The sequence below is a fragment of the Callospermophilus lateralis genome, chromosome 10 (assembly GCF_048772815.1).
Source record: "Callospermophilus lateralis isolate mCalLat2 chromosome 10, mCalLat2.hap1, whole genome shotgun sequence".
NCBI lineage: Eukaryota > Metazoa > Chordata > Mammalia > Rodentia > Sciuridae > Callospermophilus > Callospermophilus lateralis.
The window spans coordinates 26,112,470-26,135,490 of record NC_135314.1 but is presented as its reverse complement, the minus strand read 5'-3'; positions in this window follow the sequence as shown (position 1 = coordinate 26,135,490).

Here is a 23,021-nt window from a genome sequence, read left to right as displayed (position 1 = left end):
GAACCAGGCAGCTTGACACTAGAGTCTTGTTTTAATGACTATGCTGATTTGAGATTATCCTATTCAGAATATTTTTGTTGTGTAAACATGGGTTTCTTTAAGTCTACTTGTGCCTCAAATCTATGACTGGGAATGCATCCAGGCCAAAGTATTCCCAGTAATAAAACTTGGAGAAGGAACCACTTTCATCTTTCTTGGCATTCTGCTTTGCTTTCCCCACTTCATTGACTTTCTTGCCTATTCATAGTTCTCCATGAGACCTCTACCTCAGCTATACCACATCCTCTGCCCTGATACCTGTCCCTCATCTCCACAATACCCTTCCCACTTTACCTCCCACATTAGGTCCATCAGTGCCTCCCAGTGCTTGTTCTGAGAGAGAAATAGTGGATCAGGGCCTTTTAAATTTTTCTTCTATTTTCTTTCTTTATTTTCCCTCAGACTACACTATACTTTGTCGTCAGCTTTGCAGTAATATATTATTTTTTGTCCTTCCTTAAAACTTTGCTTGTTCAATAACCACTTGTCATTCTTTTTTCAAGTATATCTTGGCAAGTTACTATTAATTCATGTGTATTTATGAAGAGATATTATATAGTTTCCCTGGGCATCTATGTTCGTCCAGCCTCCCAAAGTTCTTAATCGGTATAAAACTGACTTTTTTATTACAGTGAGTGAACATTTTAATATATCTTTAAACATCTGGGATGCTCCTATGAGTCAACGTGACTTTTTATACTGGCTCACTCCCTGCATTCTCAGAATTTCTAATTTACAAGAAGATAAATAAACGACCCCCTAACTTTCTTTCTTATTGTGAGAACTTTTCCCAGTTTCCAGGAAGCCACAGTTTTGCATTCTTCCCCGCTGGTTACATTCTTTGTGCGCTAGGACTTTCCCTACAACATCTTCTTAGACTGTCTTTGTCTATGTTCTGTGTCATGTCCTCAATAGCACATGGTTCTCCTTTCCCCTCCCTATCCAACTCCCCTACCTCACTACTGATTTCAGAGGGTTTTGCTCTCTGTTTCACATCCACTTTGTATGTACTAATTTAATATTTAAATGACTTTATATTTGTAGATTGATAAACCAACCATAAGGATGAGACAAGTGGTTTTGTCTCATCTCATACCTGTTGGAAAAATCTTTTTTGCTTTGGAAGCAATAGATTTTTTTTTAGATTTGTTAATGAAATTTTAATTGCAAACAATAATGAAAAAACTCCAGGTGCATTGCTATATCTAAAACTGTGCTTTTCAGAGGATGATATGCACTTATACTTTTCTTTAGCAAAATCGCATGCAAAGAGGATTCTCTTTTATTAAAAAACATCTTTTTTTTTAAAAAATTAGAGCATTATGGCTATACATAGCAGTTGGATTCATTTTGACTAAATCATACATGAATGGAAATTTGATTTACTCCATCTCAGTCCTTGTACCCCACCCCCATCCCCCACTTCCCTCCCCTCCTCCTTCCCCTGTCCCCCTTTCTCTACTCTACTGGTCTTTCTTTAACTTGTTTATTTATCTTTGATTGGTGTTTACTACATATACATTAAGGTGAAAATAAAGGTGAAATTTGCTGTGGCATACACATAGCATGACTTTGTTAAACTTCTTCCTCATTTCCTCCCCTTTACCATCCCTCCTCTCTCCCTCTTGATCTCCTTTTCCTACTCCACTGATTTTCCCTCTGTTTTTATGATATCAGTTCATCCCCGACACACACACACACACACACACATTTTCCCCCTTATTTTGTTTTAGCTTCCACGTGTGAGAGAAAACAGTCAAACCTTGATTTTCTGAATCTGGATTATTTCACTTAATGAATAATGGTTGTTCTCCATTTCCATCCATTCACCAGCAAATGTAATATTTTTATTCTTATTTATGGCTGAGTAAAACTCCATTGTGTATATATGCCACATTTTCTTTATCTATTCATCTCCTTAGGGGCACCTGGGCTGGTATCATAACTTGGCTATTGTGAATTGTGTTGCTATAAACATTGATGTGGTTGCATTGCCATAGTATGCCGATTTTAGTTCTTTCAGATAAATACCGAGGAGTGGGATAGCTGAGTCATATGCTGGTTCCATTCCTAGTTTTTTGAGTTATCTCCATACTGCATCCCAGAGTAGTTGTAGAAATTTTTAGTCCCACCAACAAAGTTTTGGGCTGGGTGCGGTGGTAATCCAAGCAGCTTGGGAGGCTGAGACAGGAAGATCAAGGGTTCAAAGCCAGTTTTAGCAAAGAGGCGCTGAGCAACTCAGTGAGACCCTGTCTCTAAATAAAATACAAAATAGGGATGGGATGTGGCTCAGTGGTTGAGTGCTCCTGAGTTCAATCCCTGGTACCAAAAAAAAAAAAAGGTTTGGGAACTACTGATTTTAGAGGCAGATAGATATATTTCTCCAATTAGGAGAACCTATAAACAGATGTCAGATTTTCAGTAAGAGCAAAGCTTATGTTGTTACTGTATTGGGAATAAAATACTGTATAGGAATACTTTATTTCTTTAGGAAAAAGGTAACCATTTTCCTTGCAAAGTTTCTATAAAAGTGTTTCTTGTTTTGTCTCTTTACACAACTTTGTAGTATTGAGAATTTTAAGTTATGCAATTGAATAAACAGCAAATTCTAAGAATAATAGCTAGAATGATGCCTTGTGATACTCATTCTGTTAATGAACTGTATTGCTTTCTCTGCTTTGTTGGAATATGTACATACTACTTTTATAACATTAAGATTTCAACAAAGTATTTTATAAAGCACAATAGATATTTATTTATATATTTTAAATGAATTTTATAACTGTGTATGATAATACTACTTAGAATTACATATATAAATAATTATACCTAATGAATACGTCTTCCTTTTATGGTGACAAATATTTCTTGTTTAGTTTGAACATCTACATTTTAATATTTACTATCTTGTATAATTTAATCACTATTTAACAAAATATCGCAGCTTTAAGGGCCTTGCTGGTATTTTACATGTTCAAGGAAATAGTATATTTAGAATCAAAACCATAAGTCCTGAAAAAAATAGAAATTGTGTTTATGTCTTTTGGAAATGCATTATGAAAGAATTAATCTCACTTACAATATGAGAAAGTCAGACCTTTCCAGAAGAAATATAGAAGATGTGAGTCCAGGAATGAGGAAAGGAACAAGCTTAAAACAAAGCACATCTGGAGTTGTTAAGAACAATCAGAAGCCATAATGCCAAGAAGACAAAGGGTGCACATGCCTGTCTTTGCTCCACAGCCATCTGGCTCAATGGGCTTTCAACAGTGAGCTCTCATTGCTTCAAAGACTTCTTTTTTCCCCCACTGACCTGGGTATAGAAAACTGTGGTTAGACACAAACAACCTTTTCTAAGGTTGACTAAATGAATATTGATGTATTATTAACTATCGTCCATAGTTTACATCAAGTTTCATACCTGTGTCATGCAGTTCTATGATTTCAGCAAATGTGTGGTGGCCTGTAACCACTAACACCAGTTTCATCCTACAGGATCTCATCATTCTGGACCTTCTCTGTGCTCCACCTGCTTATCCCTTCCCTCACTCCCTTTCATCTCTTAGCAACCATATGCTTTTTGCTGTGTCTGTAGTTTTACCTTTTTCAAAATGTCACATGGCTGGAATCATATGGGATATGACCTTTTCAGACTGGCTTCTTAGCAATATGCATGTAAGACTCTTCAATGTCTTTTTGTGGCTTTAGTCAGTCATTTATTTTTGTCCCTAAATTATTTTCAAAATAAGTAAAATTTCTATGACCTAAATTTCTATAGCATAGAAAAATAAGAATATTTAAACATTTATCTTTGAATAAAATTATATTCCCAAAACTTGCTCATTTCAGATGTATGAATAGGTTCCAAAGGTCACTAGATTTAACAAAATTCATCTTAGTTTGCAAAATGTATTAGCTTCATTTATATTTTCCCAGTGCCACTAACACGGCCTAAGTCATGCTCAATTTCTTTCATCAGCCATCTGTAATACTTGGGGCATCTGTTAGTTCCACAGGGTAGTATACGCCCATTATCCAGAGAAGCTGACTGATAATCAATACCCCATATATCCCAAAAGTCATGACAATAGATCCTCCTCTTTGCTATCCTTCCAAATTGCTTCTTTCTTTTCCCTGCACCCTCTAGACTTAAGAGCATAATAATTTATTATAAGAGTTTTTTGGAGACTGAATAAGCATTAAATTGTGGAACATTTATAGTAGTTATTTTCTTTGTATGTCATCTTACCTGTAATCGAAAATTGGTTGTTTCTAGAGTCTTCCACAAATATAAATTTCCACCATAATGCAACACATGTAACTGAACAAATAAAAAGAAATCAAGAAAGGAATTTTTATTGAATTTGATGTCTCTTATTTATATCTTTTTTAATATGGACTCAAGCAAGGTTACTTAAATGAGTCTTTTTAAGGCAATTATATTTATTAAAAAATTACTCTGGTCTGGAATAGAAATAAATTTTCACAATAATCTGCTTTTCATTTCCTTGGGATCTAAACCACATTCTGTACTGGTTTTTGTTTACAATAACAGGAACCAGTTAATTTTGCAAGGATTTTTTGAGCATATGTTTAAGAAACCATTAGAATGATCCAGGCAAAACTGCTTTATAACCACAAAAGGCTAAAATATATTTAGCATACTTGAAAATATAATTGAATAGTATAATTAAAGTTCATTTTTCTAAGTAAATAATTTGCTTAAACAGAAAAACATCTTGTAAGATGGCTTACATCCAGTATTTTGGGTCTGTTTCCTTTTTCTAGGGACCATATTGATTGCAGTTTTAGAAATAAAGCTATTTAAACAAAATCAATTAAGATGATATTAAGAAGGTCATGCACATATTTATAAAAATCAAATGATCTGTTAATTAGAAAGCACAAGTCATTAGTAACATCGAAACTGAAATTTCCATGACAACAGTTTTAAAAAATGTAACAGCACACATTTTATTTACTTTGCAAAATGGATAGACCCAGTAAAACAGGCTGATGACCTAATACAGGGTGGATTTATAGTTGAACAGTTGAGCTAGTAAATCCAGAAGAGATGTCAGCAAGATTGGCAGGGAAATAGGGATTTAAAGTCACAGTCTAAACAATATTACATTGGAAAAATACACGTAAAACTTAATAATCTACTTATATGTATTTTTACAAGTTTATAAATTTCCACATTGCTCCATATGCAAATGTTATCATATTTACAAATTTAGAAATATCTCTAGATTATCACACTTTCACCACATCTGTGTGACAATTGCTAGGAATACTACATTCTTCACCCCTACCCCTAGTCCTGCATTTGGGGCATTATTTTAGCAAGAAAATCCTCCTGACTGCCACCAAGCGGCCTTGGATATCCTGGAAGAGAGGAGTAGGGTCTCTGCAAGATATCAGTAAAAGATAAGAATGCAAAGACAAAACAAGATCAGATTGGCAGGGACTTTATTTCAGGGTAACTGGTCTAGTCAGATGCATCAGATGACCACTTTGTGGGTTTTCAGCAGGGTAATGTGCTCTTGGGACAGATGGATTTGGTAGCAATATGTGAACTGCTTCGCCAGGGGAAGGGCGAGGCAGGGAGATGAGTTAGTGGGAGTACAAAAATCACAGTGAAGAGAAAAATTTTTAGATAAAGGTGAGAGGGGAATGATCTAGCAGAGTAACACTGAATCTAAAGTGAATGTCAAAACAGTATTTTGAAGTGGAAAATCCATTTGAAAGTTGTTTTAGGAGACAGAATTTAGGTGTAGAGGCCATTCCAATAAGAAAGTTTGACTAAATTCCTAATGTTTCCTTAGAGGCCTGAAATTAAGCAGCTGAAGGTAATGGCCATTCAAACAGATAACTACTCTGAGGGAGATAAAATACAAAGTACAAAGAGTAGAGATGGTTGATATTGAATGTCAGGGAACCTGTCTCCTTTGTGGAAGAAGAAATCATAAAAGGAAATCAAGAAGTTGTTAGAGAAATAGAAGGACCAGAAGAGTGTTGTCTGATAGAAGTCAGGGAAGATCACCCCAGTAATACTAATGTCCACCTCTCAGACACCAAGACAGTGCGTTTGTTTAGTCATAATTTTCCACTACATACTTCACACATCACTAGGAAATGCTTCACGTAACTGAATATTCTCCTCTGCCGCCAACAAGTATCAACATACCCTGCAAACTGTTGCAGAATGATTTATTATATGAATAAGACCTCGAAAACTTGTTTTCATATGCTTGTGGATACACGTCTGTCAAGACTTTCAAAAACCTATCCACAATGGCTGGAAAAACTCTAGAGTCAAGTTTGTGTCTCTTTCCTCTATCACTAATGCCAGAGATTAGTTATTAACCACAGGGAATACAATTAAACATGATCAGATTCTTTAATCCCTAAATCCAAAATGACTAAAAATTTGCTTAGGCAACTTTCTCTCAGTCTGTGCAGAGATGTAGGTGTTGCTCAGGATGAGAGGGTTAGAAATCTGTTCAGCTCGGCATTAGAGAATGCTTTTGGCACACTAGGTGGATGCACCTGCATATATTAGCGTGGAGGGGAAAGAAAGTAGATTTGGATTCTATGAAAAGTAGACTACACTATAATTGCTGGGGTTGAGCCCATTCATTGGAACTAGTCTGCAATAAACGATCAGCCTTTAGAGTATAAAGTGCAGTACCAGCCAAGGGGCAGCTGCTTCTTGAAATAATATATTCATCCCTTGAGTTAAAGGTAAGGGGGAAATTTTGCTGAAGTTAAATTACCGTCACCTTTTGAAGACCAAATGAGGGTTGTTATTGAGCATCTCTCTGCTAACATTGCTGAATCCAGATGCGAATTTAGGAGGCTCGTTACATAAATGAAGCTGGCATTGCAACTCTGCTGCAAGAATCCTGGGCCAGTTCCAGTCCTTCTTCTGCCTCTGGCTTAACTGTATGATCCTGAGCAAGTCAAATGCACCTATTTTAAAAGCCTCTAGCTTTCTTGGGAAAGGAAGAGATAATACTTCTTCTGTCTATTCTGAAATGAAACACAGGAAAGTACTTTCCAAAGGTAGAAAGCAATATAGGGACAGATAATTTTCAAAAGCATTCCTGGATTTAGGAGATTCATAGTTATTTTCCTCGAGGGGCATTTCAAATGGATAAATAAGAATATTTTTTAAAAGTTCTAGTAAGACCTCTTCAAGCAGAAGTTCGCCATTTCTGGAAAAAGGAAAGTGTTTTCAAACTTGGAGTCACATTTTTAGACACTACAATCTGGTTTCTCACCAAATTTCCCTAACTTTCTACAAGAGCTTTTCATGTTCTCCACTTCTTGCTGCTCATATATGTTCTTCTAGAAATATTCAACACATATGCAAATAAAGACACATAGCCTTTTTTAAAACAAATGAGAGCATACTATATTATCTGTTCTATGCCATACTCAATTTCCAAACATAAATTTTAAAATATAAACATGTAAAATATATTTATTATGGTAAAATATATAATAGCTATTATCTTTTTCTTTACAATGTTCTCTCTCTCCCTCCCTCCCTCTCTCTCTGTCTCTCTCTCTCTCTCTCTCTCTCTCCTCTTTAGAATAATTTCCATTTTCAAACCAAAGAACTTCTTTGTTTCACTCAAATGATGTAAAAATGCATTTTGAAATAAATTCTGAAGAGCAGAGAGTAGTTTCATGAAAATCAGATTCAACAAAGATTGAGTAGGGTCCAGTAAATGTCCTAGTAGAATTGCTTGGAATTTAGTTTGGAAGTTGAGAACAGCTACTGAGAAGAGCAATGTCATTTGGCACATCTAGATTTGGAGAGGAGTTTTCATTAGATGATAGTTACTAATAATGCTTTTAGCACAAAATGGAAAAATTAGCCTGGAAAATAATAAGTAGAAGATATAAGACTTCAAGAAATCTGTATAAACCTGCTAATTACAAAGAAATCTTAGGCACTTGGAGATTTTGAAAAAGGTGTACTGATTCCTAAGAAGTAGGAGCTTTATTTCTATAGAAGAATATTGGTTAGAGAGACTAAAAATTGTATGATTTATTGAATATCAAACAAACTTAAATATAAAGTCACCCTCATTTTCCAAAGAAAAGATTCTAAGAAGAGGGGTTCTTTGGCTTGTTTTATTTGCCAACTTGAATATACATACTTTCAGGAACGTAGTTTGAATCTATTTATAGCATTTATTCTATATGACTCCCAACTATTTTTAAATCACATATTGTTTTAAATGATATAGTAATGAACGAATGTTATTTTCCATGTTCCCATTCCATGAAGTGCTGTGAAGACTCATCCCTTGTATGAATTCTTGATAATGCTTGAATAGAATTAAAAGTATTTTTTCAAAAAATATTCTTTAGACCTACCTTGTTCCAAATAGAATATCTTTTGAGTCATCTAAACCAAAGATCACCTTCCCATACATACAAGTTGTTGAAAAGTTTAGGTCTTTTACAGTTTGTGGGGAAGGTAACTGGTCATTGGAAATTTTACCCCAAGTCACAAATATACTAGTAGTTATTTTTTCCCATATCTTTATTGGTACATTATAGTTGTACATAATGGTGGAATTTGTTGTTACATATCTGTATATGCACATAATATAACAATAAATTTTGGCCAATATCATTCTGATAACTATTATTTTGATAATTTAGTCATACCTACTTTAATCTTTAAAGTGATATATTAAAGTGCATTTATATTCCAAACATTTGTGATTATTAGGGCATATAACAAATAATTTTTAAGTATGTATAAGCATATTTTCCTTTTTTAAAAACTGTAATCCCATCATTATTTTGGCTTAAAGGAAATTTACCTAATAGAATATTATTGTTAAAATAAGAGAATGGTATTTAGCATGAGCAATTCTATAAAATATCTTTCTTATTTCTAAGTAACAATTTTTAAAAAATAACACACTTTATATTCAAACATGTATGGAATTCATTTTTTTAAATGACTGGGTACATTGAGAATAATGTAACAAGAAAAATAGTTTTAAAATATGTTCTGAAGTACATGTCTTCCTGCTACTCCCTTGCAATCCCCATGGCTGGCCCTTCAGTTAATATTACCGTAGAGAAGTGGATGATGAATAGCCAGGACTGGAGATGAGTGAAGGGAAACTCCTATGAGAAGGAAGAGGCAATCCAATAACCTTCTGACTCTGGAAGATAGTGAAGGGAAAGGTACAAGTCAGAGGAAGTTTACAAGAGAAGAAAGGCATGAGGGCTCTCTTGTTCCCAACATTTGATTAAAATCCAAAGGCTGAAGAACATAGAAATATTCATACAGGCTTTGGGTGATCCTGTATATATCCTACAGTAATGCAAGTGTAAAAACAGAGAAGCTGTCTCTTTAGGTCTACATTCAGTATGGCACCAGATAGGTTAGAATAAACCAAAGAAGATGGCCTTGAGAAAAACTTTACTGTGCCCTGTGTATTTTAAGAGGACCTGGGGTCAGGACAAGAAGACTAGCATGTGGGGACCTCATCACTCTTCATATACTTCAGCAGCAGACATCAACATTATATCCAAAGGACTAACCAGTACCAGCTATATCTTAGTCTCATCATTGCTAGATGCTGGGGCTAGGGGTGGGGTGGGGGTAGGAGGAGAATGGAAGCACATGCAAATGATAGGAAGCAAATACACTCCAGTATGTAAACTACAGTCCCACCTGTTTCACTATACTTCTTAAGAATCCCTCTTCACTTAGGTACCAGATTGACAAGGAAGGGGAAGACATGTCTCTTTAGAGAAAAGAAATTTACTTTGATAACGATAAGGATGTTAATTTTTGATGCACTGAATAATTATTTATCCAACAGAAGCTCGGTAAAATTAAAGAGTAAACCAACAATGAAAACATAATTATCCAAAACTGGCAAGTCTCAAAACTTCCCCACTCTCTGTGGGGATGGGATCTTTTGATCAAAAATATGACCTAGTTTAGAAATAGAGAAGACGTATTTATATTTTACCTGACTTATAGGATTGAAAAACTTCAATCTTTTTTTCGGGGTGGGGATGGGGGTTATTGGGGATTGGCCTCAGAAGTACTTTACCACTAAGCTACATACCTGATCCTTTTTATTAATTGTTTATTTCAAGACAGGGTCTTGCTAAGTTGCTGAGGCTGGCCTAAAAATTGCAGTCCTCCTGCCCCAGTGTCTGAGTTGCTGGGAACTTCAATTTATATGCTGAAGTATCAATCAGTATAGTTTAGATCATGTTGCAGTAACAAACATCCATAATTTTGGTCCTTTAAAAGGAGATGTTAATTATTCATGTTACATGCATGAGAGTTGACAGGGGCTGCTATTCATTAAAGTTACTCAGATATAGAGGATATACTATCTATCTCAAATTGCAAGTAAATAACTATGACAGGGAAAAAGAAAACATATTGTTGTGTAACTGGTTTTCAAATTTCTGCTTTGAAATGAGATGCATTCCTTCTCAAATTTTATTGGCCAAAGCAAATCACATGATCACATATAACAGAAAGGGGCACATAAGTATAACTTTGCAGCATGCCCGTGTGGAGAAACAGAAATAGCTGGCGAATAACACAGTTAGCTACCGTGATTTGTGAACCCTTTATAACTTTCTAGATTATTGTTCTAATGTGGACAATTAGCTGACCAGGAATAGTTGTAAGAGAAAATATGATCAGTGACTTAAATTTCAACATAATCAATTCATTGTTTACCACTTGTGCCACGTTTTATATTTCTTAATACACTAGTATCAATATTACTCAGTGATCAATTGAACTAAGAGGTTTCACTCTACATCAAGAGTTGGCAAATATTTTGTGTAAAGGGCCAGATAAATAAATATGTGAGGCTTTGTGAGCCATATGTTCACGATTCCTCAATTCTGTTATCGTTAAGCTGAAGCAGCCGTAACTAATAAAGTAATAAATGGGATTTATAGCCTCTGAAATTTGAATCTCATATAATTTTTATGTGTCAAAATATTATTCTTGTTTTGATTTTTTTTCCTAACCTGTTAAAAATGTAAAAGCCATTTTATCTTGCAGGCTATTAACAGATAGTGGAGCTGGATTTAGCCTGTGAGCTATAGTTTGCTGACTCTTGCTCTTGATGATATAAGTAATGCAGAATTTTATATGGAGAACTGAGATCTTACAGAATTATTGGAAGAAATGGAAGAACAGTTTGAGCCTTGACACCCAGGAACAACTAGTAGCTCCTGGAAATATTCTGCCTTTGCCTTGAGCAGGTGAACTACTGCTGCAGATGCAGGAAGTTGACAAATTATGAATCTGCTGCTAATACTGCTGACTTCAGTCCCAGGCTACTCTGCCGTGATCCAGAAATATGCCTCTGCTGCTCTAGGAAGCTGCTGAATCAGGGATCCACCTACCACATTGGAATGTCGCTGCCATAGCTGCCACCTTGGATTTGATCATGGCCAGCAAAATCTAGGCCTCCAGCTTGGCTTTTTCCTATCCTTGGTTCAATTTCTAAACATTCTCACAAGAGTACGTTGAAACCTAAATCATGTTCTAGCCTCCAAAGAATTGAAAAATGCAGTTTTAACTTTCCTGCTACTGCACATTAGTCATGGGTCACAATGGATGTCTGACAAAACAATTTAGAGCATCAGACACAGCCTAATAACAAGGAGACAGATTCCATTATGATGACTTCTTTGGCATTTCCAAATCTTCTGTGAGCTCTCCGGAAGATAAAGTCCACTGTATAACTGCCACAAAATAGAGCGAGAATAAAAATGATTCTATACATGCTTCCTTCCTACCAGTTCTAGTATGCCCAAACCATTTTTATTCTATCCTACAGCCTCTGAATTTTCCACAGTTGCTCAAAAAGATCTGAGTGATCATTGTCTGTGGCAGCATTGTTTCAGACAACAACTGGAAGCATTTTTCAATAGAGAGAGTGTAAAAAACATTGTTATATCCATCCAATGTAGTGATTAAAAGATATGGGGGTTGGGGACATAGCTAAATGGTACAGCATTTGCCTAGCATGTGTGAAGCTTTGGGTTGAATCCCCTGTAATGCAAAAAAAAAAAAAAAAAAAAAAAAAAAAAGGTGAATATATCAATATTTAAGGAGATTCAAGACACATTACTAACAAAAAAAGTTAATCCAAAAATATATATTTCATAGATGCGCATTACATAGAAAGTGAAATTTCTCTATAATCTTAATCTCCCAAGATAATGGTGGACAATTTAGATTAAGATTATATTTTTAAATGAGTTTAATTTTAAGAGTTACATTGTTTTTTTAGAAATAATATTTGTTATGTCAGGGTTGTAGTACTCAAGGACTTGTGGCACTCTGACATTATTTTTTTTCTACAAAATAGACCTAAGGAACCACCGATTTCTTCACAGGTATAGTTTTGGTGTGCTAACAAAGAATTGACTTCTTTGATAAATTTGGGTTTAACTTTCAAGATTTTACTTGCAGCCCATTTCAAAGTCAATTATTTTTCTCAAGTAGTACAACAAGCTATTATTTTCAGGAAAAATATGCCATTTAATCAAGCCCAACTAGGCAAGTTTCTTGCTAGCATTAAACAAAAATTAATATTATTCATCTGAGAAGCACTGCATTCTATTAGGCCCTTCTTGAACACTTGTCTGAAACCTCACATTGTGAGGTTTCTATACCAAACATTTTATTTTCTTATTGTTGTATGAGAAGACTCTAGTATTATAAATATAAGAGCCATTTTAATGATTACTTAATATTTTAATGAGTTTTTCCAACATTGCTTTACATTATGCATGTGAGTATATAATTATTATTTATGAAATATGTTATAAAATTTATAATAAATTTATTAGTTCTACTAGTACAATATATTCACTTTTTGATTGAACAAAATATGCAAAGATGAGTAAGACATGTGTAAAGCTGACTGCAAAAGCAAAATATTCAATAGCAATTAGGTCGAGAGGCAAAAGCCATGTATAGTAATTAGCTATAGACAAACCTCAGTAACTCTGAGTAAGTAGAATCAAAAGAGAAGCACAAAATGGGAAAAGGTTGAACTGTAAAATGCATTAAAACAGTGTTTTTCAGACCATAGTTTTGGAATTTCTTTAGACTCTCGAAAATTAATCAAGAATACCAAAGTAGGACTGCAAGATCACATTTAGGATACCTTGCTAAATTGCAATTCCAGATAAATGATGAAAAGTTTTTAATACACTTAGGTCACAGAGTTACATGGGATGTATGCATACTTACAAGTACCTATGTTCCTTTGAAATTCCATCTTTCTGTGTGTCCTGCGTTTTTATTTGCTCAATCTGACAATTCTACCCTGTTTTATTTATGTTGGTTATATCCATTGGTATTTTGCATATTATAAGTTAAAACTGAAGAAAAACTTAATGCTACATATTAATTTTTTAAAGATAACAATAGGATTAATTTAATGAAAATATACTTTTCTTAAAACAATGGAAGTTCTAGCATTGTACATTTTTGCTAGTTTCTTTAATGTCTAGCTTAATGTAAGATAGCTAGATTATTTTACCTACTTCTGCATTGAATCTGTTGCAGTCTATTGCTTTGGTTAAAATATCTGAGTAATCTATTGTCTTCACACAGATATGTAGCTTAACAAAAAAAGAGCACTTTAATATTTTTCAAATAATTGTGGATATTGTATGATGCTGCATCCCAAATGAACAACTGATAGTTTCTTAAAAGTTAGTTGCAATAAAGAATCAGAAGGCATGGTAGTGAATTTTCAGACTCTTATCACTTAAAATCTATTTTTCTAATTTGTTCTTTAAATGGGTCTTTTATTCCTGCTTGGTTTTATAGCATCATGAGTATTGGCCATTTGGAAAATAATTGATTTACTGATTTATGTAGTTCTTTCAAATGGTCTTTATATACTGTCAAAGAATCACATTTTGCTAATGTCTCTACCCACCTCATCAAAAGTATTTTTAACTACTGATAGACTGTCTTGTAGCTATTGAGAGATGGATAGATAGAAGTTTTCCACAACACTAATTTTGCTTAAATGTATAAATTTTATCACTGGCAAACAGACTCTAACAACTTTTTCCTTTGATGAAAAAATCCATTTTATTTATTTTTAAGAAATTGTCTTGAAAGACCCAAGTCTGAGTAATCATAGGCTGTTGCTTGGTAAAGCAGAAATAGTGTTACATCAAAAAGCACCAGTTCAGCTCATGGCATGAATATTTTCCTTAAGACAACACCGTATTTGTCAGACATGCTCTACATAGATGCCCCACTTTAATCAAACACATTAAAAATGTGAATTCACAGGTATTTAGTTAATATTTAGTCAAAGAGGATCTTAGGTGACATTGGCTTCTTTTTCCCCAATGAGTGTTTAGCAGTCAACAATGAGTGATGTTGACAACCATCACAGCCTGGTGCCACCAATTTGATTCATTCATCAAGATAAAATCAACATACATGAGTGTAATAACAACAATTGATTGGGGAAGTCTTCATTTATCTAGGGGTACACTTGGATTCCAGAGTGATTATTGTTCCAGCCTACATTCTAGTTTCTAAGACTTACCCTTCCTTTGCTTCAAAGCTTAAAGCTTGTGCACAGTAAAGGGAAAAACACAGTGAAAAGGCAACTTACAAAATGGGAGAAAATATTTGTAAGGTATACACAGGACAAGGGGTAAGAGTGGTTATTATCAAAAAGACTAATGATAACAAGTGTTGACAGGAATAGGGAGAAAAGGAAACACTTGCACACTGCTGGTGGGAACTTAATTTAGTATAACTCACTATGGAAAATAGTTCCTTGGTTCCTCCAACAATTAAAAGTAGAACTATCATATAAACCAGCAATCCCATACTGGGTATATATCCAAAGAAAATGAAATCAGTATGTAAAAGAAACAGCTGTACTCACATGTGAATACACAGAAGTTCAAGAAATGCTAACAAGCTACAGTGCCCATCCGCAGATGAACAGATAAAGAAAATACGGTGCACATACACAATAAAATACTGTTCAGCCATTAAAAAAAAAAAAAGAAATCCTGTCATTTGTGACAACCTCAATAGAATTGGAGATGATTATGTTAAGTGAAAGAAACCAGGCACGGAAAGACAAGGACTGCATGGTCTCACACAAGTGTGAAATCTATAAGAGTTGCTCTCATAGAAGTTCAGAGAAGAGTGGTTACCAGAGGCCAGAGAGGGTACAGAGAAGGGAAACGGAGAGAGGTTCATAAAAGTACCAAGCAACAGTTAGATAGGAGTGAGAATTCTGGCGTGCTCTTGCTGTCAGGTGACTGTAGATGACAACAATGAGACATACGTTTCAAAAAGCTAGAAGAGAAAGATTCAAATAAACATCAACACTTTTCTCAGCAAAAAAAAAAAAAGAAAAAGAAAAAAACATTTAAACAGTATTAAAAATTATTTTATACATTGAAAAAAAAAAAGAGCTAGAAGAAAAGATTTTGAAAAGTTTTTACCATAAAGAAATGATAAGTGTTTGAGGGGGTAGATATTTAAGATTTAAACTCTTACAATGTCTACAAGTATACAAACATCATGTTATCCATTTATATGTAAATGTGTTGTATTTTTAGGTATCAGTTTTTTTTTCTTAAAAAAGCTTATAATGAGGCCTCATTGTCCTGATGGAGCAGATTCCTTAGCAAGTGAAGTGGGTTCCTCACACCTTGGTCTCCATCCAAGCTCTTTTGTTATTCTTCTTGTCTACCCTCCAAGTGCATGAGTAATGAAACAGACATACACCACAGTTGAGCCCCATAGCATGTTACTCCTTATCAAACATACCTTAGGCTGCAAATTTCCATCCCTTTGTTTTCTCTGTCTCAAACACATTTCTTCCAAATTCTCATTTACCTGGCAAATTTCTCCCCAAACTGTTACCACTCACCTTCTCAAGGAGGCGGTCCATGAGCACTTTATCAGAACTGTTAACCCTTTCAACATTTCTTCTCCTGTGCCCTTTTATTCTCACTTTAAACCTATGATATATTATTTGTTTATTGTAATTTATGTCTGTATTACCCACTAGAATGTACATTCCACAATTGCAGAGGTTTCTGCCTATTTCCCACAATTGGATCTTTTGCCCCTGTTGGTGCTTTCCTGTTTGTTGGTGCTCAGTAAGCATTTGCTGAATTAGTGTTTTCAGACATAGCACCACCTCTCTTAGCTTCCTTCACCACAGTAAGGCAAATTCCATCACAGTTTTTGCATTTTTATTCCCATGCCACATATAGCAACAGATCATATATCACTTTGTTTTAATCCTATTTTTAAACAAAGGATTTCTACCAGATTGTAAAACCCCTAACTTGATTTATTCACTCCCATTGCTGTTGGTGCAATGGCTGACATTTAGGAGGTACTTTTTGAACAGTTGTTGAATTAAGAACTGAAGTTCTGTGAGGCTGTTAAAATTTAAAATGTAGAAATATTCCACATTTGCATAAAGTAAGATGCCTATTATAAGCAGCTATTTTAAGTAGAATAATAATATTAAATGGCCTTTTTAAGATAGTTCAGAATGATTGTTTCCACTGAAATGGATGAAGTATGCAGCATTCCTTTCTATGCTCAAATGCAGATGGTATTAACTCCCTGTCACAGACCAACAATTCAGGTTGCCTTCAATGCAGGTGGCTTCTTCTGTTTAGCCACTGGCCTCTGGTGTTTGTCTTGCTCTCCCTTGCTCCTTCCATGAAAGTGGTTCTGATCTCAATCAGTTGTCTTTTTGTTTAGTAGTGCTATTTTAAGTAACCTCTAATTTATTTATACAACATCTTTTCATCCTTAGAAAATTCAGGCACCAGCCATCAGGGAGATATTTGTCAGATTTTACTTAACCAATGAAGTCGTACCATATGCACATTGTTCCTGAGGATGAGTTTGGTTTATTCAATTTATCAGTCATGACAAAATACTTACATCTCCTAATGTCATCATCTACATTATAGTTGAAAGATAGAAATTGGAATTTTACCCAAAGGAGTAGAAAGTGTCCTAATGATCCAGATATTTAGTTACCAAAAAAATACCCTCCAGAATGTAGGGAACTATTTGCAGGGATGAGGTGGGAGTGAGAAAAGTTTGGGGTAAAGGAACAGCTAGATGGGTTGTTTGGGACCTAGTGGGTTCCTGGGGTCTGCAAGAGGCCTGGAGAAGTGAAAAGGTACTGGGAAGGATTCAGTCACTGTCAGCCTGGGGTTAGAAAGGTCACATTCCTGACATTTTTCATTTTCATATGTGTCTGTGGGCAAGGGTTTACAAGGAAGACTTGAACTAAATGGGTGGTTCTTCACCTTAGTCCCGTTTACAGAAATGGGAAAACTAATAATGAGAAAGAAGAAAATGAAAATTTCAGACATGACTGTATGAAATTAATGGTCTTTGTAATCATTTATATAAGGGCTATGTAGTTTGTTGACTTTTTGTTTGAGAATAACTAAATGTAGGGCTGAGGATGTGGCTCAAGCGATAGCCCACTCGCCTGACATGCGTGCGGCCCGGGTTCGATCCTCAGCACCACATACAAAGATGTTGTGTCCGCCGAGAACTAAAAAATAAATATTAAAAAATTCTCTCTCTCTCTCTCTCTCTCTCTCTCTCTTAAAAAAAAAAGAAAAACTAAATGTATGCATATGATTAGATGTGATTTAATAACCATTGTAAACTATGATTTGATTGGAATTGCTCATGGTTTCAATGTCCACTGCTCATCAACAACGCCAAGATCTGTCTACAACAACTTTAAAGAAGAAGTATATTTTAATGAAAGGTTCACACTTTATAGCTTATAGCAGATAAAAATTTGGTGTTCCTTGGCAAATGCAACAATGAAAAAAGGATTGTGTGTTTTACATAGAAATTTTGTATGGGGATTGTATGTTTTACATAGAATTTTTGTATATTGTTTGCATTTTGTGGTACCTGCTAAAGTTTTTTCTGGATGACCTTTTTGATCTTACTGTTTGTAGCTTTAGTGGGCAGTGATTCATGTGCTTGAAAATATGTACCTTGGAAATCTAATGTGATTTCCAAGACAACTTTTGCAAAGTCAAAACATGTTCTATAATATGACTTTGTTATTCAGTGCCTAAATATGTAAGTAAAAATGTGAGACTTCAGGTATAGACCAAAGAGTGGGATACCAAATGGTGGTTCCATTCCAAGTTTTCCAAAGAATCTCCTTACTGCTTTCCATATTGGCTGCACCATTTTGCTGTCCCACTAGCAACGTATTGAGTGTGCCTTTTCCCCGCATCCTCGCCAACACTTACTGTTGTTTGTATTCTTAATACCTGCCATTCTGACTGCAGTAAGATGAAATCTTAGAGTAGTTTTGATTTTTATTTCTCTAATAGATAAAGATGTTGAACATTTTTTTCATATATTTGTTGTTAACTTATTGTTCTTATGCATTTTGGAGGCTGTAATTTTTACCATTAGAAATGTGTGGTATAAAATGCCTATTCTGCAATCACTATTAACCTGGAATGATGTGTGATAACACTATTTAAATTACTTATCAAGGGAGTAAATGTGGCCACTTCAAAACTCTAGGAAATGTTAACAGTGATGGGGCTCACATTTCTCATTTTCTGAGACCACTGTCCAACAGTGAACATACTCCTGTCGGCCTATTGATGATGGAGCTTACTGGTCCATCCAATTGTATCCCTCTGTCTGAGTAGTTTTTCATTTGCATATTGACAAAGAGGGTGGCCCTCTGTTTTGACCTTTTAACCCCCAACCAAACTAATTCTGCCTTTATTTCAAAATGGGGGAGGAGGTAAACATCTTACTATTTCCAAATTTAATAATAGGGCATTTGTTTTAATGAAAATAAGGATTACTAACACAACTAATAACAATGAACATGGGATCCCACAAATCGAAGTTAAGAATTCCACAATATTTAGCATGATATGCTCTATTACATAATATGCTATTAAAATAATTTGTCATAGAAATAGAAGGACAGAACATCATTGCCCATTGAATTAATGATTAATAAAATGAAATGATTATATTGATAGGCTTATTTTTTATTAAATCTAACATGTCATATTTTCCTCCAACAGTTCTGTAAAACTACTGAACAGATATAAACTGAGTGGAGATTTTACTTGTAGTTTCAGAATAAAAGTGAAAAATCCTCCCATCCACCCCTGACAACCTAACCTTTGGAGCTGATAATCTGAAGTAGAACATAATGCCCCAGAAGAGTTATATCTGGAGGTCATCTCAGCTGGAGGCTGAAGGTCACTTGCAACAAAACAATCAAATATCTAATAAGACCCTAAGATCACATCTTTGAAATATAGGCCAGCAGAATAAACTAGATAAGAGTGAAGAAGCTTAGGGTCCTTTTATCTGTAGTAAGAGAACATAGTCACTAGATCTTACTCCTTCTCTAAGAATCAGTGTGGAATTTGATGAAAGCTCAGTAAGACTGACTTTGCTTAATATAGATAATAACAGTTTAATACATTAAAATTACATCAATTTATAAAATAGGAAAAGAATGTTATTTTTCTAATCTGCCATTGCCAAAGTAGACTTTTGCTAAAATGGTATGAATGTCTCTCATTATTTTGATTAAGTTGACTTTTTGATTGGTTGTACAAAGATTATCTCTACTATAATTGTAGAATAAACTATCCTCTTGTTATTGGATACATCAATCAGTATTTATCAGAGAATATGGAAATAGATTAAATGAATTTTAATTTATTCAACTCAATACTTTTATGTTAGGAACAAAACCACATTTGCTTAAAAAAAAGTCTTAGGTTGTTTCTAAGTTTAGATATTTGATATGTGCAAATCTATTGCTCACACATGTTTGCAATTTAAAGACTTTGATTTGAAATACTTTGTTTAGAAAACCTTAAAAAAATCTGAATATAAAACAGTATCTGTTACATATATATTCATACAAATAAACTCAAGTGTATTTTTTCTTCATCAGTCACTAAATTTTTGAATTTTATTACACAGATAGGCTTTAAAGCTGCAGTGACACACATTATTAATATATATACAGAAACTTTAAATCCTATTTTTAGCTTTTCCATAACATCCCCCTTTCTTCTGTTAAAACCTCATGCAGAATTAAATTTCTGTGATAAATGTTGACTGATTAAGTCCATCCCTCTCCAATTTTTACAAGGTTAATTTATGTTTATCAATATACTACTGATAGTCATTCCTTGAGAGTTTATGTCTTCTCTTTTATATATATTTTATTTAAATGCATACTTAAATAAGGCTTTCCAAGTTAAGTTAATGCTAAATCTTTTTAGAGACTGTATTAACAAATTGAGACTTTCAGCAAATACTAATACTTTTACTAAATGCTACTTTAGTGTAACAAACCCTATGATTCCATTGAAAGAGGATAAAGGCACCTTTGCATTATAAAATACACACATCATTTGATTATTTATTACTACTTTAAATTTAATGATTAACTAGTTCATCTTTATTCTGTACCTTTCTTTTAAGTCACAGACTTTTTAGTGTTCTTCACTCTTTAGAGTTAATAGCTTAACACAATCATGAAAGAGCATTTTTATATTGGTAGTTCTGTACATATACATGAATCTAATCTTTGGGAATTAAAACTCAATCATTTTTTCATGTGAACATTATATTTGCTCAAAATACTGGAATTTGAGAAAAGCAAAATTCTGTGAAGTACAACAATAATAGTGATATACTTAAAATACATTCATTATTCTGCTGATAATGAGAAAATAGGAGTGTTTACTCTTCTTGCTAAAATTTTGAGAATTCTATTCATAAGCCCCACTTGTTATGTACCTTAGTTATTAAAAACTGTGATTGCTGAAGAACTTGAGCTTGAAGCAGCACACTTAAGAAGTGAACGGCATCTAATATTATGGGTATCCTGACTGATTTTGATCCTAATCATTCTGAGCATAGGGTTGTGTTAAGAACAAGTAGAATCAGAATTCCACACCCTAATGCTACAAAAACTGAATCGTAAATACATGTAAAATGGAGATGTTCCAAGAATTTTATGACCAAATATGTGGCAGTTTTAGTTCTTGGTCATGGTAATCAGGGATCATTGTAGACAGAGTAGCAGTAGATTATCTCTCTGTGGAGTTCATTGAAGTGGAGCCTTAGTGGAAAACAATAATGAGTCTGCAAAAGCACAAAACAGAAGCAATATCTTAGCACACTGTAGCATCTCCATGAGTATGTTTTTTTTTTTTTTAAGAGAGGGAGAGAGAGAGAGAGAAAGAGAGAGAGATAGAGAGAGAGAGAGAGAATTTTAATATTTATTTTTTAGTTTTTGGCGGACCCAACATTTTGTTTGTATGTGGTGCTGAGGATCCAACCCGGGCCGCACACATGCCAGGCGAGCACGCTACCACTTGAGCCACATCCCCAGCCCCATGAGTATATTTTTAAGATGCATTCCACAGGCTCAAGGTAAGACTAATAGGTATTTAATGCAAAGCAAGCAAAATTTGTGTTTCACTACATTTCAATTCATTTCAATATTTGGAATAGGATTATATGTAACTCTTAAAATAATAGGTCTTATATTTAATATAAGAAATTTGGAAGTCAACAGAAAGTAAATCAAGTCATGTTTTCCAAAATGTGTTGAAATTTATTTCTATGTCCCAAACCATAGATACTTTTTTTAAGTTTTATTTTTTTAATATACATAAACATGATTTCATTATTTTGTTTATTTATTTTTTTAAATGTGGCTCTGAGGATTGAACATAGTGCCTCATTCGTGCAAGGCAAGCATTCTGCTAATGAGCCACAAACCTAGCCCAATCATAGGTTCTTATTGTTAAAATTTTAGACCTCAAGCTGGGCACAGCAGCACATGCCTGTAATCCCAGTGGCTTTGGAGGCTGAGACAGGAGATCACAAATTCAAAGCCAGCCTCAGCAAAATTAAGGTGCTAAGCAACTTAGTGAGACCCTATCTCTAAATAATAATACAAAATAGGGCTGGGGATGGTGGCTCAGTGGCAAAGTGCCCCTGAGTTCAATCCTCAGTACCCAAAACAAAAAATATAGATTGCACAGAAAAGGACCAAGAATAAAATAAAATTAAAACATAAAATGTTAAGGGCAACTGCTATATTATCATGGTATTATTTTGTAGTATTTTTCTACTCTATGGGTATAGTACACATATATACATACACAAATTATTTACAAATTTGGTGAAACGTCAACTTATAGATTATTTTTGGCTCTTTGGATTCACCTAGTGTATATTTTCTTTCTAACAACTGTCAATTTCCTCTTTCATTATCACTTCACCATTGTGTGTTGTCTTGGTGGAGTGATCAATTAAGAAGTCTTTTTGTTTTAGTCAGTTTCTTTGTCGTTGTGTCGAGAAGGGATGACTAACAGTTTTAGAATAGGAAAAGTTTATCTGGGGCTCATGGGTTCAGAAGTCTCAGTCCATAGGCAGCTGGCTCCACTCCTTAGGGATGGAGTGAGGCCTAACATCACCACAGAAGTCTATAGCAGAGGAAAGCAGCTAGGAGTATGGCACTGGGAGAGAGAGAGAGAGAGAGAGAGAGAGAGAGAGAGAGAGAGAGAGAGAGAGATGCTTAACAAGAACAAAATATAAGCCCCAAAGGCATGCCCCCAGGAGCCCACCTCCTCCAGTCACACCCTACCTGCCTACTGTTACCACTCAGTTAATCCCTATTGGGATTAATTCATTGATTGGGTTAAAGCTTTCATAACCTAATCATTTCACTTCTAACCCTTCTTGCGTTATCTCACACATGAGGTTTGGGGGGATACCACATGTCTAAACTATAACACTTTTCCTTCCCCAACCAAGCGACTGGCTGTTGACACAAGAAAGAACAATCAGCTTCTTTCTTCTAGGA